The sequence below is a fragment of the Giraffa tippelskirchi genome, chromosome 8 (genome assembly GCF_054371585.1).
Source record: "Giraffa tippelskirchi isolate mGirTip1 chromosome 8, T2T-mGirTip1v1.2.pri, whole genome shotgun sequence".
Classification (NCBI taxonomy): domain Eukaryota; kingdom Metazoa; phylum Chordata; class Mammalia; order Artiodactyla; family Giraffidae; genus Giraffa; species Giraffa tippelskirchi.
This window is the reverse complement of record NC_137282.1, coordinates 80,451,055-80,464,046: the sequence shown is the minus strand read 5'-3', so window position 1 is coordinate 80,464,046 and position 12,992 is coordinate 80,451,055. Positions and strand designations below refer to the sequence as shown.

The window sequence follows — 12,992 nt, the reverse complement described above, 5'->3', positions numbered from 1 at the left end:
ACTGAGTAAATGTTTGCTTTTATCACAACCGTCAGTGTATCACGTACCATGCACCATGCTAGGCCTGGGGAAAGTGTGAAAGTGTTAGCTGCTCAGTTGTGTCTGACTCTTGTGACCCCATGGATTGTAGACTCGGGGAGTGGGGGGCAGTGGCCCACAGAAAACCAGATCCATAGCCAGGTTCCTAACCCACAGACTTTATAGGCTGATACTCGACTCATACAGACGAAGAGATGCATACCTATGACGTAACATTTCTCTGTGTGCTTAAAACTCCATTCTAATTTATGAAGCCCTAGGCACTTAAATAAACCCTGTGGAATTTATTTCTCTGAAACACTTCAGTGATTCCAATAAATCACAGAACAGTCAAGATATAAGACAAATAGCATTTGGAGGCTCTTTCCACAAGTTTAGAGTGTTCACATTTTCTGGTCTTCAAAATGAAGACCACAACATTAATTTTTAAAGTTACTTGGAAGATTTATACTGTAATAAAGGCATTTTTCCAAATTACCATATGCCTTTATAAGTGCCAAATAATATTTAGGACATTCAGTTGTTGAAATATAAGCAAGAATGTGGAATGAAGTAATAGTTATTAGGCCAAGTAAGAGAAAAACTGACTAAAGAGTCTTAAAGTTTAGAAATTATAAGAAATGTATAAATTCATCAGTAATTAAGGATATAAGACATGTAAAAGACAAAAGAGCTTATACAAGTACATATTCTGACTTTTCATTAATAGCATAATTTCTTTTTAAAATGTTTCATACATGTAAACAAGACTCTGCAGAAAAGTTCAAAAAGCGCAGAGAATTAAAAAGAAAAAAATTTATAGAATCACTTTCAATCCTATCATTCAAGATTAATAAACCTGTATATTTTTGTGCTGTGCTGAAGTGCTCAGTCGCTCAGTCTCTGACTCTTTACGACTCCATGAATCCTCCAGGCTCCTTTGTCCAAGCAATTTTCCAGGCAAGAATACTGGAGTGGGTTTGCCATTTCCTACTCCAGAGGATCTTCCTCACCCAGAGACTGAACCCGCGTCTCTTGCGTCTCATGCATTGGCAGGTAGTTTCTTTACCATTACACCACCTGGGAAGCCCTAAATTTTTGTACCAGTCATATTTTTTCTATGCATAAAACAACTATTTTCTTCTATGACCTGCTTTTCTCATCAGGTAATATATGCTGAATATTTCCCCATATCACTAACGAGCTATAGCAAAAGTTTCTCACACCATCTAGGTTGTTACCAGGTCCTCATGATTACGCACAGCTCTGTCTTGAACATACTGAACATTTAGGTTTGTAAATTTATGTCTGTACATTCATGTCTGTACAGCATAGTGCGACTTGAAGAATACATGAGATGAGGCACAAATGCTACTGGAACCTACCCAGCCTGCAAATTAACATTCCAGTTTGTAAGTTACAATTTTTTTTAGCCCTTCAGACCATTAATGGTGTCACTCAACATAACTGCTTTCTCTTCTACCAAAATGTCTTTGACACCTACGTGTCTGGTAAAATCTTGATATGATTTTCCTTACTGCTTCAGAAGAGACAAAGCCTACTGCTTTGGATAAAAAACAGCAGTAAGTGACCCAACTTCTAAACAACTGAGGTTGTATACTTCCTCCAGAAGTTACTAAAAAGTAACTAAAGTTACTAATACCAGCTTCCCATTCTCTAGTAGAAGGAGGGGGGATGGGTGGGGAGATAAGAGACCCTTGAGGGGAGGGCAGGGTTCTCGCTTCCAGGCACCCCAGCCACCCAGCTCACTCCCCATTCCCAACAAAACGAGACTGGGGAGGGGGGCGCCTTCAAGAAGGAAAACCCAAAATCTCTTTCACTGGTTGTCCATCTGTTTAGGGAGTGGCTTGACTGATTTCCCTGTGTCCTGAGTGACAGAGAAGAGAAGAGAAAGGGGAGGGAGCAGAAGAGGAGGGAGGCAGGCCCAGGAAAGCAGCACCCACAGTTTGGAGAGGCAAGGACCAGTGGATTTCCTGGGACTCAAATGGATACCACCTTATGAAGCCTTACTTGAGCCATCTTGCTGACACCCTGACCAATAAGGCTGTCCGAGGGCAAGAGGGTAGGGAGAGGGGCTAGAAAGGGCCAGCTGGAGACAGAGCCCCTGAGTCAGGTTACTGAGACCTGGGACACATTCTGAGCGAGCTGCTGGTGAGAAACACCCTTGACCAGAGAGAAGAGGAGGGCAGCAGCTGCATCTAGCCAAGTCTAGAGCTGTTCGGCTTCCCTGCCACCTCCAGGCTTCTTCCCTGTACTCGCTCCAGGTGGGGAGGGGGGCTGGTGGTTAAGGAGGGGCTCCATCCCCAAAGAGCCAAGGGGCCAGAGTTAAAGAGCAGGATACCTCATGTCCTTCTCACGTCCAGTGCTGAAACTGGGGCAAGCTGCTCTGGGTGAAAGAGAGGAGAAGATCTAAATCATGTTGCAGGTTAATTTCTCAAACTGGATTCATTTCTAGAAGTTTGTGGAGGTTGCAGCTGTGAAGGGGCAGGAAAGGGAGATTCAGTGGGCACGGCTGAAAGCAAGGACTGAAGAGAAATAAAGACCCTCTTAATGTTATACCTCACGGACCTGAGACAGTTTATCAGATCAGTTACAGCTCCAAAAGGGTAAAGTGCACATATTCAATAGGGGCACTACAGTACTGGCCCATTCATTCATTCAGCAGATAACTTATTGATCACCTCCAGTGCACTGGACAGAGCAGGAAACAAGACCCACGATAAAGCCCTGTGCTGTGGGAAGTTATTAATAACTTCCAGGTAAAATGTACAATTCTGGACAACTCTCTGAAACTTCTTGGGCCTCAGACTCCTCAGAGAATCTTGTTCTCCTATTTTACCTTAATAAATTTCTAAGGATCCTGGAAATTAAGTATAATAAAACAATTTTTTTTTTTTTTTTTTTTTTTACAATTTAACACAAGATGAACAGCTTGTATTTCAGAAACCCAGGCACAAGTCACTTGGAGGCTTCTAAGCACAACAAAGTTACTCCGGGTTCCCAAAGTAGAGGTGGGCAAGAGGCTGCAGGAGGATGCCAGTAATAGCTCATCTCCTGTGTGTTAATTCTTGCCTCATGATCACAGTTTCTAGATATGAGGGAGCGAAAAAACCCTGTAAGTACCAAATCATCTATACAAATGATTTTAAACTACCCAGAGTGAGTAAGTATTTTGCAAAGTTAATGGTAAGCACTAGTACTCTTATAAGGTAGGAGAAACTCAGAACTGTCTTGGTAAAATTAGCGCTGGTGATTCAACACATCCATTACTAGGGCTCTGTCTAATATATACCATCAAATCCATGAGCCAGGGACTTCCCTAGGGGTCCAGTGAAGACTCTGCACTTCCACTGCAGCAGGCATGGGTTCGATCCCTAGTCAGGGAACTAAGATCCCACATGCTGCATGGCATGGCCAAAAAAATAAAGTTAACCCATGAGCCATATTTTTCTGGGTACCTGAAGAGAATCAGGCCCCTTCTGGGCACTGGTCCATGGGTGGTAGCTCAGCACTGGTCCATGGGTGGTAGCTCAGCATCACTGCTGAGCAGAAGAGAACACATCACGTGGCCAGATGTCCCCTTCCCACAGCAGGGCAGCCCCATTCAGCTGAGCCTCCTGGGCAATCCCTGGGTGGGCTGGTGGTTCCTGAGTACACCTGGTTGGACCCAGGTCTCTGTTGGGCCCAGATCTGTCTCATCTCCAGGACCACTTCCACTCAGAGCCTGTGATTCACTCCTTGCTGCAGCTTTAAGAGGCAGAAGACAGGCTGAGAAGGGTGAGGCAGCGTTTCACCACCGCTCTAACCTTAGTGCTTTAGCACAGCATGCACCCTGGCTAGACTTTGGGAAGGTCAGGCTATCCATCACTGGTTAATTCTCAACTTTCCTGCTTTGAATCCGTGCAAACTTTACCCAGCTGGTGCAATCCCAGTGCTTTCAACTGTCTATCAAAACAGGAGCTGAGATGACAACATTTACCAAGAAAGGTAACCAGATTATCAGTGACTTGACTAGTCATTTCCTTAAATTATTTTCCCCCAAACTATTTACAAGATGCCACTTACTCTTTCCTTTTCCCTTTTTGGTCCTACAAAAGGGAAGCACTTAGGTAGCTGAGTGCCAAGAAACTAGAAAATGGAAAAGCAATGTGTAAGTCAACTTTGCCAGCAGCCTCCCCACATTGGGTAAGAAAAAGCAAAAATGCAAAAATCTCCCACAGGTCAAAGTATCAAGGCTACTTACTCTTGCTTATTTCAAAATAAGTAAATGCAACAAGATGCAAATAAATAAACATCTTATAGAAGAGTTTTCTAGGGCATATAATTGCCAAAAAATTTACCATTCACTTAAAATGTAAACCTCCAAGATATTACTTTCTTAAATACAGTATCTTTATTTTAGGTAAAGATAAATACTGTAGTTTAAATATATGTATGGGAGTATATTTTCTCAATTCACAACATTATACATTTTCATCTGTTTACCTTAAGATCTTAAAAACAAAATATGATCACATAAGAACAAATTAGAAAGAGATACACAAGAGAAACATCCCCACCCATAATTTGATATTCTGCTAAAAAAAAGTCCTGCTAAAAAAAAGTCAAACATTTACCTTTATTTCTTTTTAGTCAATTTTCCTAAGCATATCTTTTCTAGCATAATTTTTGCCCTGCTTTCTTTCATGCTAATAATGTACTAAAAGCAACTTTACAGGGCAATTCATTGTTATTTTATATTAATAGAATACAGAAAATTTCAAAAGTTATTTTGAAAAAATTAACATTCTTTTGTTGTTTAATATTTAGGTTATTTTCAGGGAAGTGACACAAAGAACACAGCCAGAAATATATCTGTGCATATAGTTTTCAAAAATATCTCAGATAAAATTGCTTTCTGTAAAGGATACCAGCAAAGAATGAGGGCACTGGGTATCATCACTGTGCAAAAATGTTTTCGATTATACAACAATGAGCAAAAACTGGTATTTTTTTATGGAAATATTTTAAAGTATCCAAGAGTAGAGGAAATAATTTATACTCCTCTTCCAAGACTATAAACGGTGCCAGTCTCCTTTCACTTATCCTCCCATTTTAAATACTTCCTTCCCCAGATCATCTGAAGTAAATCCCAAATCACATAGCATAGCTTTAATAAATATTTCTGAACAATAACAGCCTTTTTTTTTTTTAGAACGTAAGTATGATACCACATCATATCTTTGAAAAAAAATTACACTAATGCCTTAATACTTCAAACATCTAGACAAATCCAAATTTTCCCGATTGTCTCATAAATTTTTCTTGGTTTGTTGAGATCAGGATACAAATAAGGTCCTTATGTTGTAAATGGTGGCTCGTTCTTCAATCTCTTCATCTGTAGGTTTCCCTCCTTCCCCACTCCTCTTTTTCTTTAATTTACTTGTTGAAGAAAGTGAAAAGTGAAAGTGTTAGTTTAGTCCCTCAGTCCCGTCTGACTCTTTTCGAACCCATGGACCACAGCCTGCCAGACTCCTCTCTCCATGGAATTCTCCAGGCAAGAATACTGGAGTGGGTAGCCATGCCCTTCTCCAGGGGATCGTCCTGACCCAGGGATTGAACCTGGGTCTCCCGAATTGCAGGCAGATGTGCATTACCATCTGAGCCACCAGGGAAGTGAGATCAACCATCCTACAGAGTTTGTACTAACTGCATCTCATAATGACATTTATAACATGTTCCTCTATCTCCCTACTCCCTGTAAATCAGGAGGATCTCAATACTTGATTAAATTCAAGTTCAATGTTTTGGCAACAACAGATATTTCGTAGAAGGTGTTGTGTATTTCCATTGGAAGGCACAACATGTCTGGTTTCCTCTTTCTTTGAAGTTAGTGTGGAGTCTTTTTTCTTTTTAACTTATTAGAAACCATTTAAAATATTTTATTTAAAAAAAATTCAAACAAAGGGAGAGAAAAGAATATAAAGAATCCCCAGTAGAGACTTCCCTGGCTGTCCAGTCGTTAAGACTTTGTCTTCCTACGCAAGGGGTGCGGGTTTGATCCCTGCTTGGGGAGCTGAGATCTCACATGCCTGGTGGCCAAAATGCCAAAACATAAAACAGAAGCAATTCTGTAACAAATTCAAAAGACTTTAAAAATGGCCCACATCAAAGCAAATCTTAAAAATAAAGAATCCCCATTTATCCATCACCCAGCTTTAACAAGTATCAAGTCACTGGCTTCTCTCTCCCTTATTCTGTTTTATCCACACCCTTACTCACTTCTCTCTCTTCCAAATCTAGAATACCTTGAAGCAAATCCCAGATATCATATAATTCTATCTCTCAACATTTCAGTGTTTATCTCTAAAAGACAGTGAGTTAAACAAAAATGCTATTATAAAGCTTAAGACCTTTAATAATAATTCCTTAACATCAAATATCCGCTCAGTATTCACATTCCCTCCGTTGTTTTGGGCTTCCCTCTAGCAATGCGAGAGACCGGGGTTCAATCCCTGGGCTGGGAAGATCCCCTGGAGAAGGGAAAGGCTACCCACTTCAGTATTCTGGCCTGGAGAATCCCCACGGACAGAGGAGCCTGGCGGGTACTGTCCATGCAGTCGCAAAGAGTCAGACACGACTGAGTGACTAAGCACAGCACATTCACACGCCCTCCCCTGTATTATGAGATATTTTTGCATTTGATTTTAATGCGTAGCATTTGAGTGTTGGTGAGTGAGAACACTTCTGCTGTGTTCATTTACTGGCTATGTCCTCTGCTTGTTTTGAACTGAGTTGATGGGTTGAAAATAATCAAGACTGATGACCATTTTTTTGCTACAAATATATTCTCAGTCTCCTATCCCTCTACTAATAGGAAGTGGACTGATCAGTCTGCCCTTATGTCCATCTACTACCCAGTGAACTGAAGCTTTCTAATTTAAGTATACTTTGTGAGTCCTTCTGTTGCTTCTTAGCTCAGAATGCCTCCCTTCTTTCAAAGATACAATGACTATTCAATTCTATTTTCTTCTAGTTTCTCTAAGTAATCTGCATTGTTAAGTACATTCAGGTCATATACTCAGAAAGCTTTTTAGGTTGTGTGAATCCCAGAATTCATCTCCATAACCCCTAAGTCACAGACAGAGAATAGAGTTTAATAATAGAAGCATATTTCTAAATTATTTGAATACCTTAGTAAACTACTCATAGATTTCCACTGCTCTCAAAGAAAATCTAACCCCTTCCAGAGAAAGGGGAGACCAGTCACCTGGTTTTAAAGCACTCTATCTCATTAGGGTGTTAATTAGTTCCTTGCAAGAATGAAAAGCAGGGATTAATTTAAATCACAGTGAAGTTGGTGGAGGGGGGCAGCGGGGAGAGGGTTGGTTAATGGCTTCCTTTTTAACAGTTACCAACACATCTTAAATAGACCCAGACTCTTTTAAAAGGAGGGCAATTATGAGGCACAAGTTTGGTTACCCAGGAGATCCCACCTCTCCATTCTATCAGAGACTGTCCCCTCAGAAAAGCAGCTTCAATTACTAGATGGCTACTTTTCTAAGCCTCAATCCAATGCCCATTAGGAGTAACAGAAGAAAAGTAAAACTCAAATATTACCTCAATTAGAGCTTAGATTTTTTTTTAAAGCAGGAATTCCCACGGTAGCAAAGTAGGATTATGACACAAAGGCCCAGGGAAAATTAAGTACGAGTCTCACCAGTTTTCTATACCCTGCTTAAGACACAAAGGCAGAAAAAAGAAAAAAAAAACCTGTAGACCAAGTGATTTATAAAATGAGTGTAGCAAGAGTGTTGAAATGCAGAAGCATTGTGTAAATACCAGCACAGTCGACATCATACTTAATGCCTATATCATGAACAGAAGTTTAGGGGTAACGAGTACATTATGATTGAATGTGCGGTTAATTCACACATTCATGTATCAAACCAAGAGGTTGGATGACAGATGTTCACTAAACTGATCGTGGTAATCATTTCATGATATATGTAAATCAAATCATTATGTTGTACACCTTAAACTTACACACTGTGTATGTCAATTGTATCTCAATAAAATCGGAAGAGAAAAATACATTTGGTTGAAAGGATCAAATGAGGTTATACATGCAAAAGCACATCATTATTAATAATACCATTTGAAAGTTAGCTTTTCTGAAATCAGCTTCTGAAATCCCACTTTTCTTATACTGTGAGTTCAGGGTGCCACTTTGGCATCACTGTTACGAGATAGGTAACTTCAAGTGTCAAGTTGCTTGCTAGGCTCTGGTGTCCTGTTGTTTGGTCAAGCCTAGATGTTACTGTGAAAGTACCTTGTAGATATGATTAACATTTAAATCAGTAAACTTTGAGGATAGTAGATTATCCTCCATAATGTAAGGGAGCCTCATTGAAACACCTGAAGACCATAAAAAAAAAAAAGACTGAGATCCCCCCAAAGAGGAATTATGACTGCCAACTAGCTTCAGACATGGCACTGCTATCAGCTCTGCACTGGGTCCTCAGCCAGACTTGCAGACTTCAGACTTGTCAGCCCCATAGCTGTGTGAGCCCATTCCCTAGAATTTCTCGACAGAGAGACAGACAGACACAGACACACACACACACACACATACCCATTCTGGTTCACCATCATTCTATAGCTGTTCCCAAAAAGTGAAACAAGTTTATATTTATCTGATTGTCCCCACATTATACAAGCCTGACTTTACAAATTTTTCCCCAAAATTGGAGGCATGTTAGTTTGCTGGGGCTGCTGTAACAAAACACTATAGGCTGGGTGTCTAAAACAACAGAAATGTATTTGCTCACAATTCTGGCAACTGGGAAGCCAGAGGTCAATGTGCCAGCAGGTTTGGTTTCTTCTGAAGCCCCTCTTGTTGGCTGGCAGGTGGCTATCTTCATGCAGTGTCCTCACACCGTCTTTCCTCTGGGTTCAAATACCCCTGATGTCTCCTCGTGGGTTCAAATTTTTGACAAAAGTCACACTGGCTTAGGCCTCATTCTAAAGGCCTCATTTTAACTTAGTCACCTCTTTCAAGGCCTGATCTCCAAATAGTCACATTCTGAAGTTCTGGTGGCTAGGGCTTCAACATATGAACGGGGTGGGAGGCACAATCCAGTCCAAAATGGAGGGTCTCTCTGAAAAAAATACGATTCACTTACTATTAGGCTACATGGATAAATAAAGCTCACTTTTGGGGGAAAGCAATTTGGATGCAAAGAGCCGACTCATCAGAAAAGACCCTGAAGCTGGCAAAGATTGAAAGGAGGAGAAGGGGAAAACAGAAGACAAGATGGTTGGAGCAAGCTCTGGGAGATGTGAAGGACAGGGAAGCCTGGTGTGCTGCACTCTGTGGGGTTGCAGAGAGTCAGACATGACTGAGTGACTGAACAACAATTTAGAGACAGCCTTCCTCTAGATTCCCAGGTGGCGCTAGTGATAAAGACCCTGCCGGCCAATGCAGGAGATGTAAGAGATGGGGATTCGATCCCTGGGTGGGGAAGATCCCCTGGAGAAGGGCATGGCAACCCACTTTGGTATTCTTGCTGGAGAATCCCACAGACAGAGGATCCTGGCAGGCTACAGTCCATGGGGTCACAAACAGTTGGACACGACTGAGTGACTTTTACTTTCCTCTAGATCAGGCAGAAATATCCAATTAAGAAAAAGATTCAAATCTATTACAACACTGTCTGGCAGAGAAAATAAAGAGATGATTTTAAACAAGAGCCCAAGTCCAAGGCACTGGAGCAGACACTCTGAATTTCAGGCACTAATCTGTCACTTGGGTGATATTTTACATCTTGCTCGGGTGTAGAAAGCAGCAAGGACTTAGTTTATCTGACCCTGACAAGTGAGTCTCCCCACAGGCTAGATACTAATCATAAAATCAGTTACCAAACCCTCTTAAGTCTGGGGCCAGGCAGGATGTGAAATCTTTGTAAATATATATTAAAGACATAGCTTTGACCATAAGCTGTTTGGTGTTTAATCTAACAGGCAATATCGGCAGGCATCAGTAGAGACCCAGGGCCTTAGAGAAGACAGAGGGGGAAAGAATGACATAGGAAGACAGGGCAGAAAAGAGTTAAGAAAGGGGATGGAAAGAAGAGGGAAAAGACAAGAAACGGGAAAGGAAGAGCAGGGGAAGGCTGGACTTTGTCCCTCTTCTCTTAGTAGCGCTGCACCTTGCCAGGGTCCTACCTTGACGGAAAAAAAAGAAAAAGCCAGAACCTCCATGTAAATAGCATTGTACATTTCCAAAGACAGGTTTCACCTCTGTTATCTCTGGTGACGATGAGATGGTTAGATGGTATCACTGACTCAACAGACATGAATTTGAGCAAACTCCGGGAGATAGTGGAGGACAGGGAAGCCTGATGTGCTGCAGTCCACGGGACTTAGTGATTGAACAATTCCTGGTTTATCCCAAACAGCCCGGTGAGATCTCATTGAACTGTGCATGAAGAATGCCGCCTGTCACATCAGTAAACAAATGATGTCACAGCCACTACAGCTGCTCCCTACCATGAGCCCTGAGGGGACTCAGGACAGAAAAGAACAGGATCCTCGCCCAAGATAGCTGAGGTGCTCATCAAAGGCATAATTTCTTGAGCCCAAACTCTTGTATCTTCCCACACATAGAAGACCGCTAAATTCCTTAATTTGAGATATCTGGTTTTCTTGAATCTTTTGATGTTCTGACTACCTTGCCTTTTTTGCAAAAATTCCTATATATACCCTTACCTCTTTGCAGCAGTCCCTCAGAGCTCTCCGAGAGTCCTTTCTCTTGGGCTTGAAGCCCTTAGCTGTCCGCCAAATTAAACACAGTTCTCCACTTTTAGGCTGTGCAATTTTTTTCAGTCGATAGAACTGTTATTTTTACTTGACAGTTTTTCAAAAATCTGAGACAGTCATTGAAGTGCCTTGCAGAATCTGGAAGTAACTGCATATTTCACAGACTAATTCTAGTCCATAGAAATGATCAACAACTACAGCCCTTTTTCACCCCAGCATTCCTCCCTTAGGCTTTCTGGTTCGTACATAATCAAACTATGTGATCTATATGTAATTTTTTTTAAGTTCTGTGTTCACTCTTTCTCCGCAAAATTTTTTTTTGGCTTTATACTCCTGAGGGTTTAGTTTGTTTAGCTTTAAAGACAGCTCTTTGACAAACAAGCTGAGAGAAAAGTGATTGATACATGTTTATCTATTGGGAAAAATAAGTGATCACATTTGAAGAGGTCAGCGCTTCTCCTCCAGAGCTGCTGTTCCAAACACTACAACTTTCCTAGAACAATCTAAATGACTTTAAAATAAATCTCAGGAAAAAAGCTCATGAACTGTTATCAGTGGGATCAAGGTAGGGTATACAGGTAACTTGGCTCTTGTCCGGACATAAAATAACCTTATGGCACTAGGCAAAGAAAAGGATTGATCTTTGGTTTTCCAAGTGTGTCTTACAACTTTGAGTTCTGTTACCAACACGTGGTTGACAACCAAATATTTCTGTGGCTTTTACATGAAAACTCAGGCTCAAGTTCAAAGCTGGAAGGTGATATGTATCCTGGGACAGACTTCAAAATCCTGTATTCTAGGCCCTTCCTTATGTTCAGTTCTCAGCTTCTGGTAAGTGCACCTGCTGGCAGGTAATGCAGTAACCAAAGGAACACCAGTGCTAGAACCTTCTGGAAGCACCTCTGCCTATAAGCTTATAAACTGTTCATATACTGTGGCAAATTGTATTTTCCAAAAGTGGCACTACAAGATTTCTGGTCCCATACGGCTATTCCAAGACCTTGCCACCTGCATGAAGAGTCAAGAGTCTATTTTTCCTCCCCTTGAATCTGGAGAAGACCTGGTGACTGTTTCAAGTGATGGAAAGCGGCAGAGGCGACACCAGGGAGACGTGGCTTCTGTCTGTCTCTCTCTCAGGATGCTTCTCTTGGAATCCAGCTCCCATGCTGTGAAGAAGCCCAGGCTACACGGAGGGGACAAAAATGCTTTGAAAAGACTCAGTGAAAGTCTAAGGTACCAGCTGCCATCAGATGATGAGTGAATGAGCCTCCAGGTGATCCCCACCCCAGCTAAGTCTCACATCACGGATCAGAGAAACAAGCTGCCCCAGTATACCCCATCCAGAAGAGTGTGAGTGTAGTAAATGTTTCATGCCACTAAATTTGGCAGTTAAACAGTCCTAGTGGCTGGAATGTACATTAATACTCACAAGCAAAAAGAATTCACTGATTAGTTTGATTTTATACATAACTGGCTGTGGGTCTGTCTTGCAGGTAGGAAAGCGTAGGCAGGAAGCAGAAACACAAACATTTAAGTGCCAACTCCCTTGTGCCAGGCACCATGTCACGTATGAGAAAACTTCAAAACTTCAACTGCCCCAAAATCCCCATGAGGTTTAAGTGCAGCATCCATTTAAAGATGAGGAAGCTGAGGCATAGAAAGGTTTAGTACCTTATCCAGGTTCATACAGGCAGTGGGAGAGCTGAAGTTTGTTCCCATATCTGTGCGTGTGTGCTCATTACTCAGTTGTGTCCAACTGTGGGACCCCATGGACTGTCGCCCACCAGGCTCCTCTGTCCATAAGATTTCCCAGGCAAGAATACTGGAGACGGTTGCCATCTTCTTCTCCAGGGGATCTTCCCAACCCAGGGATCGAACTCACACATCTCCTGCGTCTCCTGCATTGGCAAGCGTATTCTTTACTGAGCCACCTGGGAATCCTCCGATCCCATACCTGCCTGACTAAAATTCACAATCTTTTTGCTCTCCCAGTGGAGCCCAACCCTGGGGGCCTTGGCCCTGGATTGGGACAGGGATGGGAGTAAGGGGAAGGAGCAGAAAGCTTCATTAATCCATGAGCATCAGTCCCTGTGTGTTATTTGCCCTCTCATCCCCTGCCACACACACTTTTTGAATACAGTAAATTCCATAAT

The 12,992-nt window shown here is 41.8% G+C and overlaps 1 protein-coding gene across 50 annotated transcripts in view; it reads right to left on the bottom strand.

Annotated features, from left to right (window-relative positions):
• RAI14 (retinoic acid induced 14) overlaps positions 1-12,992 on the bottom strand; it is a 161,295-nt gene that overhangs the window by 83,843 nt on the left and 64,460 nt on the right. The window lies entirely within an intron of this gene.